Below are 18,869 nucleotides of genomic sequence, written 5' to 3'. Positions count from 1 at the left end.
ATGCACGCAACAAGGGGGTAGAAAGACCAAGAAAGGTAATAGCTTACATTTAAAGAAATCAGAGAAGGAACGAAAGGAATTATTCGATCAATAATCCAGAGTTAGTTACATTATGAATGCACTCAAGATTTCGGAGTATTATCCATGTAGAATATATGTTGACAATCATACCGCCGTAGAAAATTTTGATATAAGTTAAAAGAAAGAATTGAGCCCAGGTCATAGACAAAGGATGGAATTGTTAGAAGATTGTATCATGGATATTTCATAGCATCCATGAAGGGTTAAAGTAATAACTAATACCATGATCCGCAGATTGGAAGATAGCTTAAGCCTACATAAAGGTTGATCAGAGGGAAGAGGAAACTAAAGAGTTACATCAGCTAAGTAAACCAAGAATTTAATTATTGGACCCAGAAAATTATAGACCTCGTGATTGAGAATATTGCAGGATCACTCTTAATATCAGAGGTACAAAAAAAGATAGTTCAACAACCATATTCTATAATAGCTCTACGAGAAAGCCAGTTAGAAGAGTACCGACCTCATAAGAAGTCCGTATGAAGCTCCCACCGGATTGTGTATGCACCAGAGGTGCAAGTATTGTAATAGAGCTTCAAGTATGTGGATGTGAATTATACCTAAGTGGAAGGAAGGTAATGAGAGAGGTAGAAGATGTGATGTGAGATTTTAAGGTAAGTAAGGTAAAGGTGAACAACGTATGAGATACTCAGGTGCAGAAGGTTGTGAATAATCTATACTTTAGATAAGGGGCTACAAGCACTGGGATTCAGTATCCAGGAATGATAGCAGTGTCAACATATTTTCCATCCTATGGTTTCTAGGTATCGAGAAGTCTAATTAAGAGAGTAAAGAATAGTTAAAAACAATGTGATGTCTCACTTGATGTTTCAGAATAACATAAGGAAATCTATGGTGCAAGCAAGTTAAAGGATGGTTACGAATAATATAAATAGATATGTGTAGGTCGCAAGCTAAAGTATGGTAAAGTGACGAGGTTTTAGGAAGACGGGAGTAAGGATAAAAAAGGGCGAGTGAGAAGGTTACGAGAATGGATAAGTCCTCGGGATTAAGACCATGAAAACAAGAGAGCTGATGGTTTCTATAAGTTTTAGAAAGTTCAGTATAGCTTGAATGAACTCAAAGGACTCTAAGACTAATAGCATTTAAAAGAGATGGAATGTTGCCCTAGTAGTAGAATGAGGGTGTAATTGTGATAGATAAAGGATGATGTTTGGGCTTTCGATTGGGTTATGCTTTGAAGAAAAAAAAATCGGAGGAAAAAAAGAAAGAAAAGTCGCATAGGCTCACTTACAAGGTCAGAGTCGTACAGGCTGCATGATAGAAGGTATCAACAATTATGAGATTAGAAGGATTCTGATCACAAGTCGTGGTATGAGAAAGAGGCCTAGAGGGGGGGAATGCCTTGGCCTTTGGATTTACTCACAGAACAGTTGCCTAGATGGAAAGGAGAGAATACTAAAGTATTCGGAAGACTTAGGTTATGAAAATGATAAGTGCATCACTCAGCATTCGAGGACGAATGTTCCAAAGGGGGGAATGATGTTACGCCCCGCAGTATTACGCCGATGTTACGCTCCGCATTATTATATTACAATGATGTTACACTTTGTAGTATTATATTACGATGATGTTACGCTCCACAGTATTTTATTATGACGATGTTACACCCTGTAGTATTGTACGTTGCATTTGTCGTAAGTCAATTGACATCAGTTCAAGGACAAGATTATTTTGAGATTATAAGCATTATGCTACTTCGAACAAGTGATTAGTAAATTCATGAAGGTGAGAGGGTAAGTAAATTGAAGAAAATTAATTTCGTCGAAATTTGACATTTTGGGACAAAATACGGTCCGAGCTATAATACCCGGTATTTATGGACTAGTACCATATAAGGTACCGCATGTCCGTGATAGTAAGGTGTATAAAGTGTGTTAAAAATGAGTAGTATTTTAAGTAATTTGAGATAATTCCTAATTATGCGAATTATTGGCTTGTGGGAGATTAACAAGTTAATTAAAAATTTGTGGGTAAGCTTAATTAAGTTATTGAATAAGCTTTATAAACCCAAAAATGTGGCAGCCCACTATGCCTATATAATGACTCTTGAATTATGTGGTAAGGTGGCCTAATTAGAGGCCTTTAGGCAAGGATGAGTCATTCAAGTGAGGCCCACTCAATAAGATAAAAAATTCAATCTTCCTAATTCATTAAAGGAAGATGGATTAAGAAATTCAACAAAGGGTTTATATGAAATCTTCAACAAGGTAACGGGTGGAGCTCCTAACTTTGAGAGATCTTCTAATCTCATTTAAAGTATGATGCTAAAATTAATGAGATATTTGTTTGGTGATGCTACGTTTGGATGCTAAGCTTATGGATGGGACTCAAAAAATTTCATTTGAAACTCCAAGTGTTTGGATGTTAAGCTTGTTTAAGTGACAGATGGAATTCCAAGAATTCATTTAACTTCCTAATGCGATAAAACGTGAAATTTGCGATTCTAAGAGAGAGCACGGTACAATCTTTCTCAAGAACATCATACGAATTTTTTCCTACTTCAATCCGCCATTACATGTTGTCACAATTGACGTGTCCTGGAAGGATTGTAAAGAGAATCGGCTCAGGTATGTTAAGGCTATCCCTTCTTTCTTTTGGTATGATCAATACGATACAAACGAAACGTGTAAACGCACAATTTTCATAAATTACTCTATTCATAGAAGTATTAGAGATGCCTACATTCTTGATTCCCCATGTGAATTATTATTATATCTTCTTTTCATGGGTCTCAGAAGAATACGTATTTGATAAAGTTTATCCGAAAGGCATATTGATGTTTATGGCATTCTGAGAAATCTTATTAACATATTTGTTATGCATTTCATGCATTTAGACATGTACATTGACTTATGACCAGATGGCGTTATATACGCGTATATTTTATGTATATGGGATATAGGAAAAGCTTATGGAGTTATATATGCACCACCACCTGATCAGTTGGTATACGTTGATAATTTTTCCTACAGTGGCCGAGATGATATGATGGGATGCCCTCAGCGGCTTGAAGATATTATGAACACATATACCTATGCACGGCATGAAATCCATGCGCATATGCATGACACTATAAGTATTTTATGATTTACAGAGTTATCCCGACTTACAGGTCGAGTCATGTACTCCATGTTTCTTCCATGTCTTTTATATACTTATTTATGTGCCTTACATACTCGGTACATTATTCGTACTGGCGTCCTTTGTTGGAGATGCTGCATTCATGCCTGCAGGTATAGAAAATCAGATTGACGAGCCCTCATAGTAGACGAGGTTAGCATTCAGCGGAGGATCGGTAAGACTCCACCTCATTCGGAGTGCAGCCGAGTCTATGATTTATCATGTCAGAATTTTGCTACAGTCTTATGGTTAGGCCGGTACCCTGTCCCATTTGATGTTAAATACTCTTAGAGGCTTTGTAGACAGAGGTTCATTTTGTACAGTATGTCAGAGGCCTTGATGGCCGACATGTACCCATGTTTAAGAAAGATGGCTCAATGTATATAGTACTTTCCCACTTATAGTTATACATTAGGAGTTGTAGCCATGTTGGCCCAGTTACCAATGATAGTACGATAAGAAAGATATGTTACGTTGGTACTCGGTTGAGTAAGATACTAGGTGTCTGTCGTGACCCTTCGGTTTGGGTCGTGACAGATTATCTAGCTGTAACTTGGGCAGATGTGCATAATCGATATCAATTGAAGATCAGGGTCGAGGACGACCAATTAGGAGCCCCTTCCGGTTCAGTACATCTAAACAGGTCGTCAGTTAAAAGCCAGAGGGACATCGATTGAGAGCCAAGATCGAACAGAGACTGATATCAACCATATACCGTAGATCGAAGGGACAATTGTTCAAGATGCAGTTCCGCCCGAAACGATCGAATAAGTGATCGAGGACAGAATTCTCGGGGACTTATGAGCAAAAGTGGTTTTGACAAGTATGCCGATCCCCACAGAGGCACCTCGTTTATCGGAATATAACTTTAGCATTGATGCATCGGGCATTGTATCGGCAATCGGAAGGATCAAAGATACTAGGTGGCCCAGACCCATACAAAAGGATCCTTCCCAAAGAAACCCAAATATGATGTGCAAGTATCATGGCACACATGGTCACAAGACCGAGGATTGCAAGCAATTAAGGGAGGGGGTAGCCCGTCTATTCAATGAGGGCCACCTTTGAGAGTTTCTCAACGATCGAGCCAAGAATCATTTCAGAGAAAGGGACGCCAACAGGAAAAATGAACAGGAGGAACCCCAACATGTCATTCATATGATCGTCGGTGGGATCGACATTCCACACGGACCCATGTTCAAACGCACTAAGGTATCAATCACTAGGGAAAAATGAACCCGAGATTATGTGTCCGAAGGTACTTTATCATTCAACAACGAAGAAACAGAAGGCATTTCTCAGCCTCACAATGACGCTCTGGTAATTTCTATCTTATTAAATAAAGTTCAAGTTAAGCGTGTTTTAGTGGATCCAGGTAGCTCGGCGAATATCATCCGATCGAAGGTCGTGGAGCAACTCGGCCTACAAAATCAAATCATGCCCACAGCTCGGGTCTTAAACGGCTTCAATATGGCCAGTGAAACAACTAAAGGGGATATTATTCTACCGGTAAACGTGGCTGGAACCATTCAAGATACCAAGTTCCACGTAATCGAGGGCGACATGAGGTACAATGCCTTGCTCGGAAGGCCTTGGATCCATAATATGAGGGCAGTCCCTTCGACTCTCTACCAAATAATGAAATTTCCGACATCGGACGGTGTAAAAACACTATACGTGGAGCAGCATGATGTAAAGGAAATATTTGCGGTCGATGAGGTAACACCGATATCGACACTATCAACCTCGAAAAGGTCGAGCATCAAAGGTAAACAGGAAGTCAAATAGCAATCACAGCCACCAGTATCGACCGAATCGGGGAAGCAGGAGATAGAAGAAGAAGAGGAGGATTTTCTGACCCCTCGAACTATTATTGTTCCCAAAGATTTTGATGCCACCAAATCAACGGTCGAAGAGCTGGAACAGGTTATATTGATTGAGTGCCTGCCCAAGCGAAAGGTATACATAGGAACGGGATTAACCCCTGAACTCAGGAAAAAGATTATTCAATTTCTTATTGATAACATAAATTGTTTTGCTTGGTCCCATTTAGACATGACAGGGATCCCACCGAAGATAACGACGCATCGGCTAAGCCTGGACCCTAGGTTCAAACTAGTGAAGTAAAAGAGAAGACCCCAGTCCGAGGTAAAGCACGCATTCATAAAGGACGAGGTAACTAAACTTCTCAAAATAGGATCCATTCGGGAGGTGAAATATCCCAAATGGTTAGCCAATGTAGTTGTAGTCCCTAAAAAAAGGGAACAAACTTAGAATGTATGAAGATTATAAGGATTTAAACAAGGCGTGCCCCAAAGATTCTTTTTCACTGCCTAACATCGATCGCATAATCGATGGCACAGCCGGCCACGAGATCCTTACTTTTCTCGATGCCTATTCCGGGTACAATCAAATCCAAATGAACCCGGAGGACCGAGAAAAGACTTCATTTATTACTAAGTATGGAACATACTGTTATAATGTAATGCCCTTCGGGCTAAAAAATGCAGGAGCTACTTACCAACGCCTAATAAATAAAATGTTCGAAGAACAAATAGGTAAATCAATGGAAGTTTATATTGATGACATGCTAGTTAAGTCCCTGCGCGCAGAGGACCATTTGGCTCATTTGCAAGAAACATTCGAGATTTTAAGGAAATACAACGTGAAGCTCAACCCCGAGAAATACAAGGCCATCATTGATTCACACTCCAAAGGAAGATGAGAAATCAAGGCAAGTTCCTTGGCTTCATGGTATCGAATCGGGGGATCGAGATCAACCCCGATAAAATCAAGGCCATCGAAGATATCACCGTCATGGACAGTGTAAAAGCCGTGCAGAGGCTAACTGGATGGATAGCTGCCTTAGGCTGATTCATTTCGTGGTCGTCGGATCGAAGCCACAGATATTTCTCTCTACTCAAAAAGAAGAACGATTTTGCCTGGACCCCGGAATGCCAACATGCATTAGAGGAATTGAAGCGATACCTTTCGAGTTCACCACTGCTTCACACTCCAAAGGAAGATGAGAAACTTTACTTGTACTTGGCAGTATCGGAAATCGCGGTAAGTGGTGTCCTAGTTTGAGAAGAGCAAGGTATGGAATTTCCCGTTTATTATGTAAGTCGAACCATAGGAGAAGCAGAAACTAGATATCCACACTTGGAGAAATTGGCACTTGCACTGATAAGCGCCTCTAGAATGTTAAGACCATACTTTCAATGTCACCCCATATGCGTATTAACTACTTACCCACTTCATAATATTTTGCACAAGCCCGAACTATCGGGCCGATTGGAAAAATGGGCCGTCGAACTCAGTGGGTACGATATCGAATATCAACCTCGGACGGCCATCGTCTCAGATTTTATCGGACTTCGTGGCCGATTTCATGCCAATCCTCGTACCCGAAGTTGAAAAGGATCTCTTGTTTAATTCGGGTACATCATCGGGGGTATGGACCCTCTTCACAGACAGTGCTTCGAATGTGAAGGGGTCCGGGCTAGGCATCATTTTGAAGCCACCCACGGGTAGCACTATTAGGCAATCTATCAAAACTTCTAGGTTGACTAACAATGAGGTCAAGTATGAGGCCATGATTCCAGGTCACGAGCTAGCTAAAAGCATGGGAGCAGAAGTCATTGAAGCCAAGTGTGACTCGTTACTGGTGATGAACCAAGTAAACAAATCCTTCGAAGTTTGAGAGGATAGAATGCAAAGGTATTTGGACAAACTGCGGGTAACTTTGCACCGTTTCACGGAATGGACTTTGCAGCATGTACCTCGAGAGCAAAACAGTGAGGCCGATGCACTTGCAAATTTGGGGTCATCGATCGAGGAAGATGAGATCAGCTCGGGGACTGTCGTTCAACTCTCAAGATCCGTGATCGAGGAAGGTCATGCCGAGATAAACTCTACAAGCTTAACCTGTGATTGGAGGAATAAATATATTTAATACTTGAAGAACGAAATGCTCCCATCGGACCCCAAAGAGTCGAGGGCCATACGAACCAAAGCTGCTTGATTCACATTGACTGAAGATGGAACATTATACAGAAGGACATTCGATGGACATTGGCAGTATGCTTAGGACCAGGAGACACCGGTTATGTTTTACGAGAGGTCCATGAAGGCACTTGTGGGAACCACTCCGTCACCGAATCACTGATTCACAAAATCATTAGAGCAGTATACTACTGGGATAGCATGGAAAACGACACTAAGGAGTTTGTTCGAAAATGTGATAAATGTCAAAGGTTTGCACCGATGATCCATCAGCCCGGAGAATAACTTCATTCAGTCCTATCCCCATGGCCATTCATGAAATAGGGAATGAATATCATCGGCCCTCTGCCATCGGCCCCAGGTAAAGCTAAATTCATTTTATTTATGACTAACTATTTCTCTAAATGGGTCGAAGCACAAGCGTTCGAGAAAGTGAGAGAGAAAGAGGTTATAGACTTCATTTGGGATCACACCGTGTGTCGATTTGGGATATCCGCCGAATAGTGTGTGACAATGGAAAATTATTTATCGGCAGCAAAGTGACAAAATTCCTCGAAGACCACAAAATAAAAAGGATATTATCAACACCATATCACCCTAGTGGGAACGGACAGGCCGAGTCGACGAACAAGACTATCATTCAAAACCTAAAGAAAAAGTTGAACGACGCTTAAGGTAAATGGAGAGAAATTTTACCCGAAGTTCTTTGGGCATATCGAACAACATCAAAGTCCAATACGAGGGCAACCCCATTCTCCTTAGTATATGGCTCCGAAGCCTTGATTATAGTCGAAGTCGGGGAACCCAGTGCTAGGTTTCGACATACAATAAAAGAGTCGAATCACGAGGCTATGAATACTAGCCTCGAATTATTGGATGAAAAAAGCCGCACTCGTTCGGATGGCTGCACAAAAACAACGAATCGAAAGATATTATAATATGAGAACCAACCTTCGCCACTTCAGAGTCGGGGACTTAGTCCTGAGGAAAGTTACCATCAGCACTCAAGATCCTAATGAAGGGAAGCTCGACCCAAATTCGGAGGGACCTTACCAAGTCCTCGATATCGTCGGAAAGGGATCTTATAAGCTCGGCACGATGGACGACAAACAACCGCCAAATAATTGGAACATATCGCTTCTCAAACGATATTATTGCTAAGGTATGACTTTATCCCCCTTTTTCATTTATATATTCGACACTAACTCACTGCAGGTGTTCGATTGAAGACATTGAGACCTCAGGTTTTAAAGCATGCGTTGCACTCTTTTTCTCTTAGATCGGTTTTTGTCCCAAGTGGGTTTTTCCGGCGAGGTTTTTAATGAGGAAACAATTATGTGCTACCTGAGGATAATTCAACAGTACCCAAGGCTTCTTTACAATCAACCTCGAATATTAGAGGGCATTACCCTCGGATGTTACACTTTTGAGGAAAATACTTCGTGTCAAATAGGCCTCGATAGAGAAACTTTGTAATGGGCCAAATGGTCGAATGAACTGTGTCCGTATAGGTTAGTCGAGTCCCGATGGAAAAACATGTACGCATGTATAAATTATACAAAGAAGCATTCTTTCTATATAAATTTTCTACTATACAAGCTACATACTTATGATTTTGTGAGAAATGACTTAAGGGCCAAGTGCAAATATACCTCGTAGCCTTAGTTTACTCCCTGGCCTTGACGCCAAATCCATGTAACACACCTACCGATCACGGAAAACTTTTTACACACTCAACCTTTTAAATAGTGTCACGACCCAAATCCTACCGGGATCATGATGGAATAAATCGTGCCATAATTATAACAAATGCATGGTATAAACTATTGTGCCATGATAATATTAACTGCAAGGCATAAAATAACAATTATATCACAATATCCGCATGGTAAAAACCTCATACCAAAATCCTCAGTCCATATTTGAGAACCATATGTAGGAATGTATGCATATGAACAAGAAATAAACATATATAATGCACATGGATGGAGGAATAACCATGCATGTATTTAAGCATTAGGACAAGTATGACTACAGCTACAACATGCCTAATAGACAAAATAGCCCATCATGTCGGAATAAATAATCAAAAGCCTAGACATGATCTCTAGCATGAATAAAGTTGCTCAAGTAGTCATACAAACAAATAAAGCATATAACAAGAAGAACATGTACCAAAATAAGGCATAAAGAAACCTAAAATCTACCCCAAATATGGTATAACCCCAGTATTCGTATATACATTCGTCGCCTCGCATATACGTCATCCCCAAACACATAGTATTTATCATGCAAACCCTTTTAAGGAAACTTTTCTCAAATCGAGGTTAAGCAAGACACTTACCTTTCCGGGCTAGCTCTATTATTCAAAATTCGTCTTTTCTAGCTCCAAGTCCATCAAGCGAGCCCAAATAATGCTCAAGAAAGTCAAATAAAGCTATAGAAACCAACTCCAAACGATAAAACTTCAATCCTTAATCAATTTTCTAAAGTCAACAAACAGTCAACCTGGGCTCACACGGTCAAAACGCGAGACCAAGACTAAATTCCGGTGACTCACAACCTAACGAGTCCAAATATGTGATTAGTTTTCAAATACGAGTCCAAATCGGTATTCAAAACCTTAAAATACACTTTCTTAAATTCTAGACAAAAATTCCAATTCTTCTTGTTCAATTCAATTTGATGTTAGACCTAGTGATAGATTTATGTATAAATCATAGAATTTGGTTAGAATTACCTACACCAAGTTGTGGATGAAGATCTAGGTCAAAACCTCCCAAAACGAGCTTCAAAAGTTGAGAAATGAAATAAAAATTATGAAACTCGTCCTTAAATAGTTCTTAGAAGCTATTGCAAAAAGTGTGCCCAGTGATTCGTAAAATAGGTCTGCGAGCCTCAAAACTGGCATGCGAATTGCAAGACAAGCCGCAGAATGGTCCATACTATTTTAGCGCTGCTACTCCAATAAAATAGTCATAACTTCTTGTACAAAAGTTGGAATGATGAACGGTTTGAATCAGTAGAAACTAGATGCAAAAGGCTACAATCTCATTAAAACTTCATCCCAGAATTCTCTTGTGAAATCAAGCCAACTGCAGAAAGGCTCTACTACAACAGTCCAAAACTCTCGAAACTTGCCCCAAACATGCCGAAACTCTCTCGAGTACTCCGGAACCCCATCCAATCATTCCAAATAGTCCTTATACACTATAAAAACTTGTCCAAGGGCTAAAAATACATCCAGAAATATTACAAGTAAGAATCAAGATCCTGACCAAAATATGAACTTTCTTAAGTTCTTTTAAGTTCCAATTTTCACAAGATAGGTCTGAACCATACCCAAGACCCTCGTGTCACCTTTAAACCATTCCAACAATTCTAAATAACCTATATGGACTTACCTAAAGGCTTGAAACCCGAAGAAAATGAAATATTACAAAAGTCAATCCCAAGTCAAACTTATGAACTCTTTAAGTTTTTCAAATTATCAACTTTCAACCAAAAGCGCTGCATCCATCAAGGTCCACCTGAGACCCAATTCAAACATACGTACAAGTCCAAAGTCATCATAAAAACCTACCGGAACCTCCATATTACCAATCCGAGTCTGTTTATCCAAGGTTTTGATTTTGATCAACTCTCTTAACTTAAGGCCTCTAGTCATGAACAGAGTGTTTCAAACTGCTCCCAAACCTCCGGAACCCAAACCAACCATAAATGCTAGTTATAAAACATCATATGAACCTACTCAAGGTCTCAAGTCATAGAATAGGATGCTAGAACTCAAAATGACCCCCTGGGTCGTTACATTGTCCCCCACTTATATATATGTTCACCCTCGAACGTGATAATAATCATTTTGAAACCGTCGAACAACTATATAAACTTATCACACATATTCTTGAGAGTGATCTCATGTCACCTCAATATAGGTAACTTCGTTAACATATCTTGACTGAAGATTCCTCCTTCAACCTTAACTTATAAGCCTATAAACTCAACTTCAATATCTAGATCTTCCTCCAAAATTGGATTATTATATATATTCACTGTATAAATCTCAATAACCTGTATTGAGTCATAAATGAACTATCAGAACGCAACTACATGAAATATCTCACATCCTTTATATCCATAATCATACTTATTGGTCACAACAACTGCTTGTTGCAAATCCAGTACTAGTCAAAATACCCTAACTCAAATAGATCCTTATTCCAAGCCTTCACAATACTGCTATTGATGAAAGAAACTTGTAGAAACTTATAAGCACCCATCATATCAACAAGTCATGTATTTCTCTCGTTCGGTAAGAATTATTGCATGTTCTGAGCTACCTAATAGCATTTTTCTTTCAAACATACCTTATCCAAATCCGATCGCTCTAATTCTAGGTCCTTTAACTTTGTTTCATCCGATGCAAGTTGCTCGACCGATAAGTCTCACCAAATTCCACATGGAACCTCAAACGATATGGTTTGGGAACCATACAAGTAATACCCAAATATATCAAATCTACAGAAAAACAACTTATCGCCCAATGACTCCCCGATTCTGTAATATTCTTTTTCAACAAGTCTCTAAGTATCTATACAACTTACTCCATCTGTCTATTATGCAACGGTTATGCAAACTCAATCCAACTCAGCTCGTGCACCCAAACCACCTGACATAACTGCCATAGTCACATGGTGAATTGTCACTCTATCAGATCTGATGAATGTCATGACCCAAAATACCACAAAAGTTTATGATGACGCCTAACACACTCGCTATGGAAGCCAACACTCACATCGATAACAAAATTCAATTATTAAGCTATTAACTAATTAATAATATAAATAACAGAGCAAAATATGACATAACTCAAATATCAAATTTGCATAAATATCAGACAGGGTCTAAACATGATCACGACTCTCAAAACTCTCCCAAAATCAAGGTGTCACAACTAGTCATAAAGATCTAACAAGAGTACAAGATCTCAACTAAATACAATGTCTGTCCGGAATGAAGATACATAGACAAATATATAAAAGAGCAAGGAAGGGGGGAAATCCATGTGTTGCGTATCGAACCAAGTAACCTCAATTCGAAGTCTTTTACAATAGTACTCCTACTCTGCTAGGTGAATACCACCTAAATAAGTCTCATAACCTGTACAAATATGCAGAAATATAGTATGAGTACAAAATACTGTACTCAATAACTGTATAATCTCGCCTTAAAGAAGTAGCGGCGAGAGGTCAATAGCCATACCTAATAACACCTCAATAATTATAAGAGGCATAAGCAGCGTATGGAATAAAGCATGATATCATAAATCAAAGGCACCAATTGAACACAATAAGATGGAATATAAATACAAACAAACAACAACAACCCAGTAAAATCCCACTAATGGGGTCTGGAGAGGGTAGTGTGTACGCAGACCTTACCCCTACCCCGAAGGAGTAGAGAGGCTGTTTCCGAAAGACCCTCGGCTAAAAAAAATAAAAAGACAAAATGACAAAATGACAAAAAGAAAATAATATTAGTATCACAACAACAATCATAGGATAAATAGGAACACCATGAAATCCAGAAGAAAGATGCAAAGCAAAGGGAGATAATATTAGTAAATATTAGTATCACCACAACAATCATAAGAAAAATAGGAACACCATGAAATCTAGAAGAAAGATGCAAAGCAAAAGCGATAGCTAGTAAATAGGACATGCACTGAAAAGCGAAATAGTAAACCACAACATTGCCAATAGCTATCTTAGACAAAAACTCTACATGGCTAGTCCCATAATGGTACGAAGTAAGGCACGACTCAACTACTTCCTAACCTACAACCCTAATACTCGACCTCCACATCTTCCTATCAAGTGTCATGTCCTCGGAAATAAGTTGGAATATAAATATGCTTTTCAAATAGGAGATATCACACAATATGAGATATATCAAATCTCTTACAATCATAAGATGAGTCAATCAATAGTCATATAAAAATAAGAACAACTGCATGAGTCTATGCTACCAATGCAAGCTCCCAATCCAATACCAATTCTCACCATACAATTTTCGTATATCCGACACTAATCGACTGTCCAAACTAATACCAATCTGAGTATCTTATGCTCACAGAGCCCAAAGTAGCATAGGTAATCACCTGACTCCGGAGGAATGGTATCAAATCCAAGGGCCGTTACGGCGTGCAACCTTATCCATTAATAGTAATAATTCCATTGTGGCGTGCAACCCGATCCACATATAATATCGTTGTAGAATGCAACCCGATCCACAAATAATAGCATTGCAGCATGCAACCCGATCCACACAAAAACATCAAAAGTCGATATCCTCTCATAATATTTGTGCTGCCAAAATTCTCATCTTTTCATGATATTCAACTCTCCAACTCATAATAAATGTATGAGGAAATATAGCTGAAGAAACTGGATCATAATAATAGAAATGCGGATAAAAGCATATATAGCTAAAAGATAGCATAGCTAATTATGTAATTCATTTCATCTCAACAATTCAATAAGCAATTTCATTGTTCAAAAGTCTTATCATAACATTTAACATGAATGAAACAAGCTATTTAACCACTACATCATGAAACAACGCGACAAGCATATGACTATGGCTTGACAAAGAATCTCAATATGGCAAAACAAACATTATGTCCAATTCAATAAGTCATAGCCCTAAACATGTTTCTAAGCCACAATTACGACTCATCGTGTAGTCATAGAACCAATAAAATATGAACAATAAGGTCACATAGTCCAAAGAGGGAATAATTAGAATCCAAACATTACCGAATATGGTCATAACCTAGCTACGCATATACGTGGCTCCTAAATAGAGCAACAAATTGATCACCAATGGGGATAATTGCCTCTTACAAGGATAAAAAGGAGACTCACCTCCACCCGATAGTCTTCAACCTTCCAAAATAGCTTTCCCTCTTAAATCAACCTCCAAATGACTCAAATCTAGTCAAATACAACTAAATAACGTCAAACAAAGCCGTAGGAATCAATTCCAACATAATAAAGCTTCAATCTTTAATCAAATTTTCAAAAGTCAACCCAGAGCTACATGGTCAAAATCTGAGTCAAGGGGCAGATCCCGACAACCTATAACCCCATGAGTGTAACCCCCTTCAAAATTTCCTATAAGTTTGAGGCCTTAAAGCACGCTCATGAGTCACTTACGTACCATTATGCCTTCCACATGAGATTATGGACTAGAACAACCATATATGATCATGATATTAAATGTAGGAGGTGTATTGGAAGTGGTTTAGGGTCTAAGGAGAGCCCTAGAACTAAGCCAAGTTGGGAGCTATGCAATGGGCTAAAGTTTCAAATGAGTTTGCACAAGATCCAACTTCAGACGAGTAAAAGTCCCAAAATATAATGCTTTATGTTAAAAGATACCTATCAAATGAAAGCTCTTTGACTCTAGTTTCCAACTCATTAAATCTTTTGTTATTTGGATATTCCTACAGAACGTTATAGCCAATTTAGTGAGCACTATCCCATCTATGCACTCAGCTGCGCGCTAGGGTTGTCAGGTACACGGGAATGCATAAAAGAAAGATTTTCTGCCTCATCTGCAGTCCCAGCTGTGTGCTTACATGGTCAGGTGTGTGGCAGCACACACTGGGACCCTATAAATAACCCAAGGTCGTGGAAGAGAGAGTGGCTAACTCATTTCTTTGAGCTACGGCTTGCTCTAACAATGTGGATTCGTCCTAAACATCCCTCCCAAGAATCGAGGTAATTTTCTTGGAGTTTTTTGATTTAATTACTACTCCTAAAAACTTATATTAACAAGATTAATCTTGGAAATTCATAGATTTTAATTCAAAATTCTCAAATTGGTCAAGTACTCCGCAAATTAGGATTTTTAAGAGTTTGACTACAAGAGGTATGTCTACCATCTCTAACTAAATTATGGTGATTATTTATGTATGAAATATATGTTAGGACTTATGAGATGAAAGCCATAAGTACCTAACCTAGGTTGTGTTGGTGTCATAGAGATTTCAAAATGGTTTAATCGATGAGATTGATGGGTTGGGAGTGAATTGTTGGGCATGCATGTGCTAATGGGGGTTGTGGGTTGCCTAAGGATGATTGTAAGGTGAATTATTGGTATGGAAGGTGGTTTTCAGATGAATAATTCCGTTGAAGGAGGTTGTAGATAAATATGCATATTAGATGTTTGATAAAAAGCCTAAATGTCCTAAAGTATGGAAATTCTTACTAATATTGGTCCAATTGGATTGTGTTGATGTAGATTGAATTTGTAATAGTAGTGGGAGGTTGTAGGATCACTATCAAGCTTAATCGAGTTATGTTCAGCTAAACTCCTTCCATAGAATTAGATTTCATGGACTCTTCATATACTTTAAATATGGTTTGTTCTAGTTCATATTCCTTTGTTTTGAATTTCTTCAAATGCTTGATTTATCAAATTCTTGCGGAATCAATTCATGTTTCATTTGCCATGATTATGCTCTCCTCTTGAAAATATGTCAAGTGTTTTAATGTAATGAACCAAATAATTATTTTGTGTAATTTAGCTCTATTCCCCTATTTGATATTTTCCGTAAGTGTATTTCATGTTTGAAGATTTTCAGGGATGGTAAAGATTGGTTTCGGGAAGTTTATGGAGTGAATTGAGACACTTAGTTTTATTTTGGAAGCATAAGTTATAAGAGTTGATCAAGGTTTGATTTTTTTGTGGATGATATCAAACTCATGTTTTGAGTTTTCCAATAGGTTTGTTTAGTGATTTTGGATTTAGGCATATGTCCAGATTTGGATTTGGAGGTTCCTAGGCGGATTTGGCTTTAATTGTCAAAAGTTGAGAGTTTGAAGGTTAGGAAAGTTCGTAAGTTTGACAGGGAGTTGACTTTGAGGCTATCAGGCTCGTATTGCTGTTTCGAGAATTTGTATGGATTGGACGGGTAATAGGGAATGATTGCTGATACCTTTTCCTTTTTTTTCTTTTCGCTGCCTATTGAACCGTATTGGATTGCTTTGCTAGCTGCTTGCAATGCGGCCATAGATTGTACCTTGCCGGACTTTATGCCTTCCTGTAAAAAGTCTCCCTTTTTAACAAGTTGAGGGAACTCCTGCCCCATCATGCCCATCATTTTCTCAAAGTAGAGCTCTAATGAAATACTTAGTCAACTCACTGTCATCTAACGGGGGTTGTGCTCTAGCGGCCTCCGACCTCCATCGACATGTATACTCTTAAAATGATTCTGACGGCTTCTTCTGCAAGTTTACCAGGGCAAACCTATCAGGGTTAATTTCGGTGTTGAACCGAAAGAGGTTCATGAAATCTTCTGCCATAGCCTGCCACTCCCTCCAGTTTCTGGGATCTTGGCGAGTGTACCAAGTAAGTGCATCCCCTGTCGAACTCATTATGAATAACTTCATTCTCAACTTCTCATTTCTTTCTACTCCAACTAGCTTATCGCAGTAGGCTCTTAAGTATGCATGGGGATCACCTTTCCCATTAAAGATATCAAACTTCGGAGGCTTATACCCTATCGTCATATCCACATCGGGGTGTATACACAAATCCTCATAATCTAGACTTTCGCTCCCTCGAGCGACCTGCAGGTTTTTCATTTGTTTCCTCAATACCCGCAATTGTTCGAATACCAACTCTTCCTCCTTATACTTAGCTTCCCTTTCTATTTCGGCATATTGATAAACTTCGTAAGGCATCCTGACCGTGACGGGCTCTGTGAAAGTGGGTTCTGAAATGGCATATATGGGAGAAATATATCGCTTGTGTGCAGCTGTATGTGCCTCGAGTATGTGTTTGTTTTGATTGATGGTGAAGGTGACGCCATCACGAGGAGGGGTATGAACTGTATTGGTAGAGACTAGTGGATTTTGAGGTGTTTGAACGTAATTTGGTACATAAGGGGTGTGTATAGGATGGTTGGTGGGTTCATAGGGGTTACTGGGGGTATAATCTGGGTGGTGGGCACTAAAGTCAGGGTATTGTCTGCTTTGCGAGTAGTTGAAGGAAAGTGATCGGTGCTTGAATCTAGAGAAGGAAAACAGGGTGGTTGTGGGAGCGTCGTCACTGCCAGATGTGCCAATTCCCGAATGTGTTGTACTTCTTCCCTCAAATATTTCTAGGGAGTCCTTAGAATTTCCCTGCCTCTCAGCCATGACAACTTCCAGTTTATCCACTCTCCTCTTAGGTTGGTTAGCAGCTCTCTCCATTCTTCCTATTCATGCGGGGAGACCCAATGCCTCATTCTCTCACTATGACTTTGAATCATGTTGCTAATGCCCATAAAGTAGTCAAATGTGGCCTCTCGTTGAAAGAAGTGCTCTGTGGCCCATATTTGAAGCAACATGTTGCAGCCCTTGAAGAAATCGTACCCCCGGGAACATACCGACAATACTCTGATAATTTATGCTAATACCATAGGTACCAAGGTGGCTTGGATGTTACCCCGAAATATTGCCAAGACCACAGGCAGCAAGTGGATATTGATCTGTCCTCTCCTTTGCGGAAAAACCAGCAATCCTAGCAGTGCCAAAGAGAAAGTTTTGGGTCGAAGAGTTTCCCAGGTATCCTAATCACAATGAAACTCTCCTAAGTACCACTCATATCTTTCATGATGTTCAAACTTGTCAAACAATTGGTCCGGGCTTACCCATCCATCTTCGATGTTCCTTAAGCTCCGACTACCCACCAAACCTAAAGCATCGAGAAACTTGTAGCCGGGCATGGTGATCGGTAATATTGGCTTCCTCCTTGTAAATGGAAGCTTTGTGAAATTGGTAAATTATTCCAATGTTGGCACCAACTCACAGTTCGCGAACTTGAAGACCACTTTGGCCAGATCCCAGAACTCTATCAGCAAATAGGTGAGTATCCTATCGGCCCATATGTTCAGTAAGGCAGTCAATGCTCCTAGGTGCATCCTAATTTTGTCTCCATGCTCTCGGTGTATATTCTTCCACCATTGCTTTAGCTTGTGCGGTGCTCCCATGACCATATTGATTTCGGGGATGTTTTGGTTGATTTCCATTTCTGAAGAGGGTAGAGAAAAAGGGGTTTGATAAGTGTTTGCTTCAGATTTTTAGTGTCGCGTCATGATTAGTTAATATTTCCACAAAAGTCATGTCGTTATGTGCATGAACCATTAACATTAGGGTGGCTTTCTTAATTGTGTGTCGATGCTAAGGAGCAACTCACCTAAGGTATATGCAATATGACCTATGTTTGCTAGAGTACAATATTTTCTAATTTTGTGTTGGACTAAATACTGTGAGAAGCTATGTCAATTGGCCTGACAAAGCCATTCTCTAAAACTGAAAATTTTTGAAAGAAGGTTCAGAGGGGTGTAAAAGACAACCCTTGCATGCCATTGTGTGTGATAGTGTACGGCCAAGACTCGATAGGAAAGAGTGTGATGACACTATATATAAACCGGTAACAGATAGTAGGATGTTAGTAATAATATTGAAGCAAACAGATAAGTATATAATGAGCAAGTAAGGTAGGTAAGAATATATTTGCAAATTAAACACAGTTAAAGCAGTATACAAACATTTCCAAATTTCAAATCTAGTCTAAGTCTGCTAAGG

Source organism: Nicotiana tabacum, chromosome 9 (assembly GCF_000715075.1).
Source record: "Nicotiana tabacum cultivar K326 chromosome 9, ASM71507v2, whole genome shotgun sequence".
Taxonomy (NCBI): Eukaryota; Viridiplantae; Streptophyta; class Magnoliopsida; order Solanales; family Solanaceae; genus Nicotiana; species Nicotiana tabacum.
Note: the sequence above shows the minus strand (reverse complement) of the source record.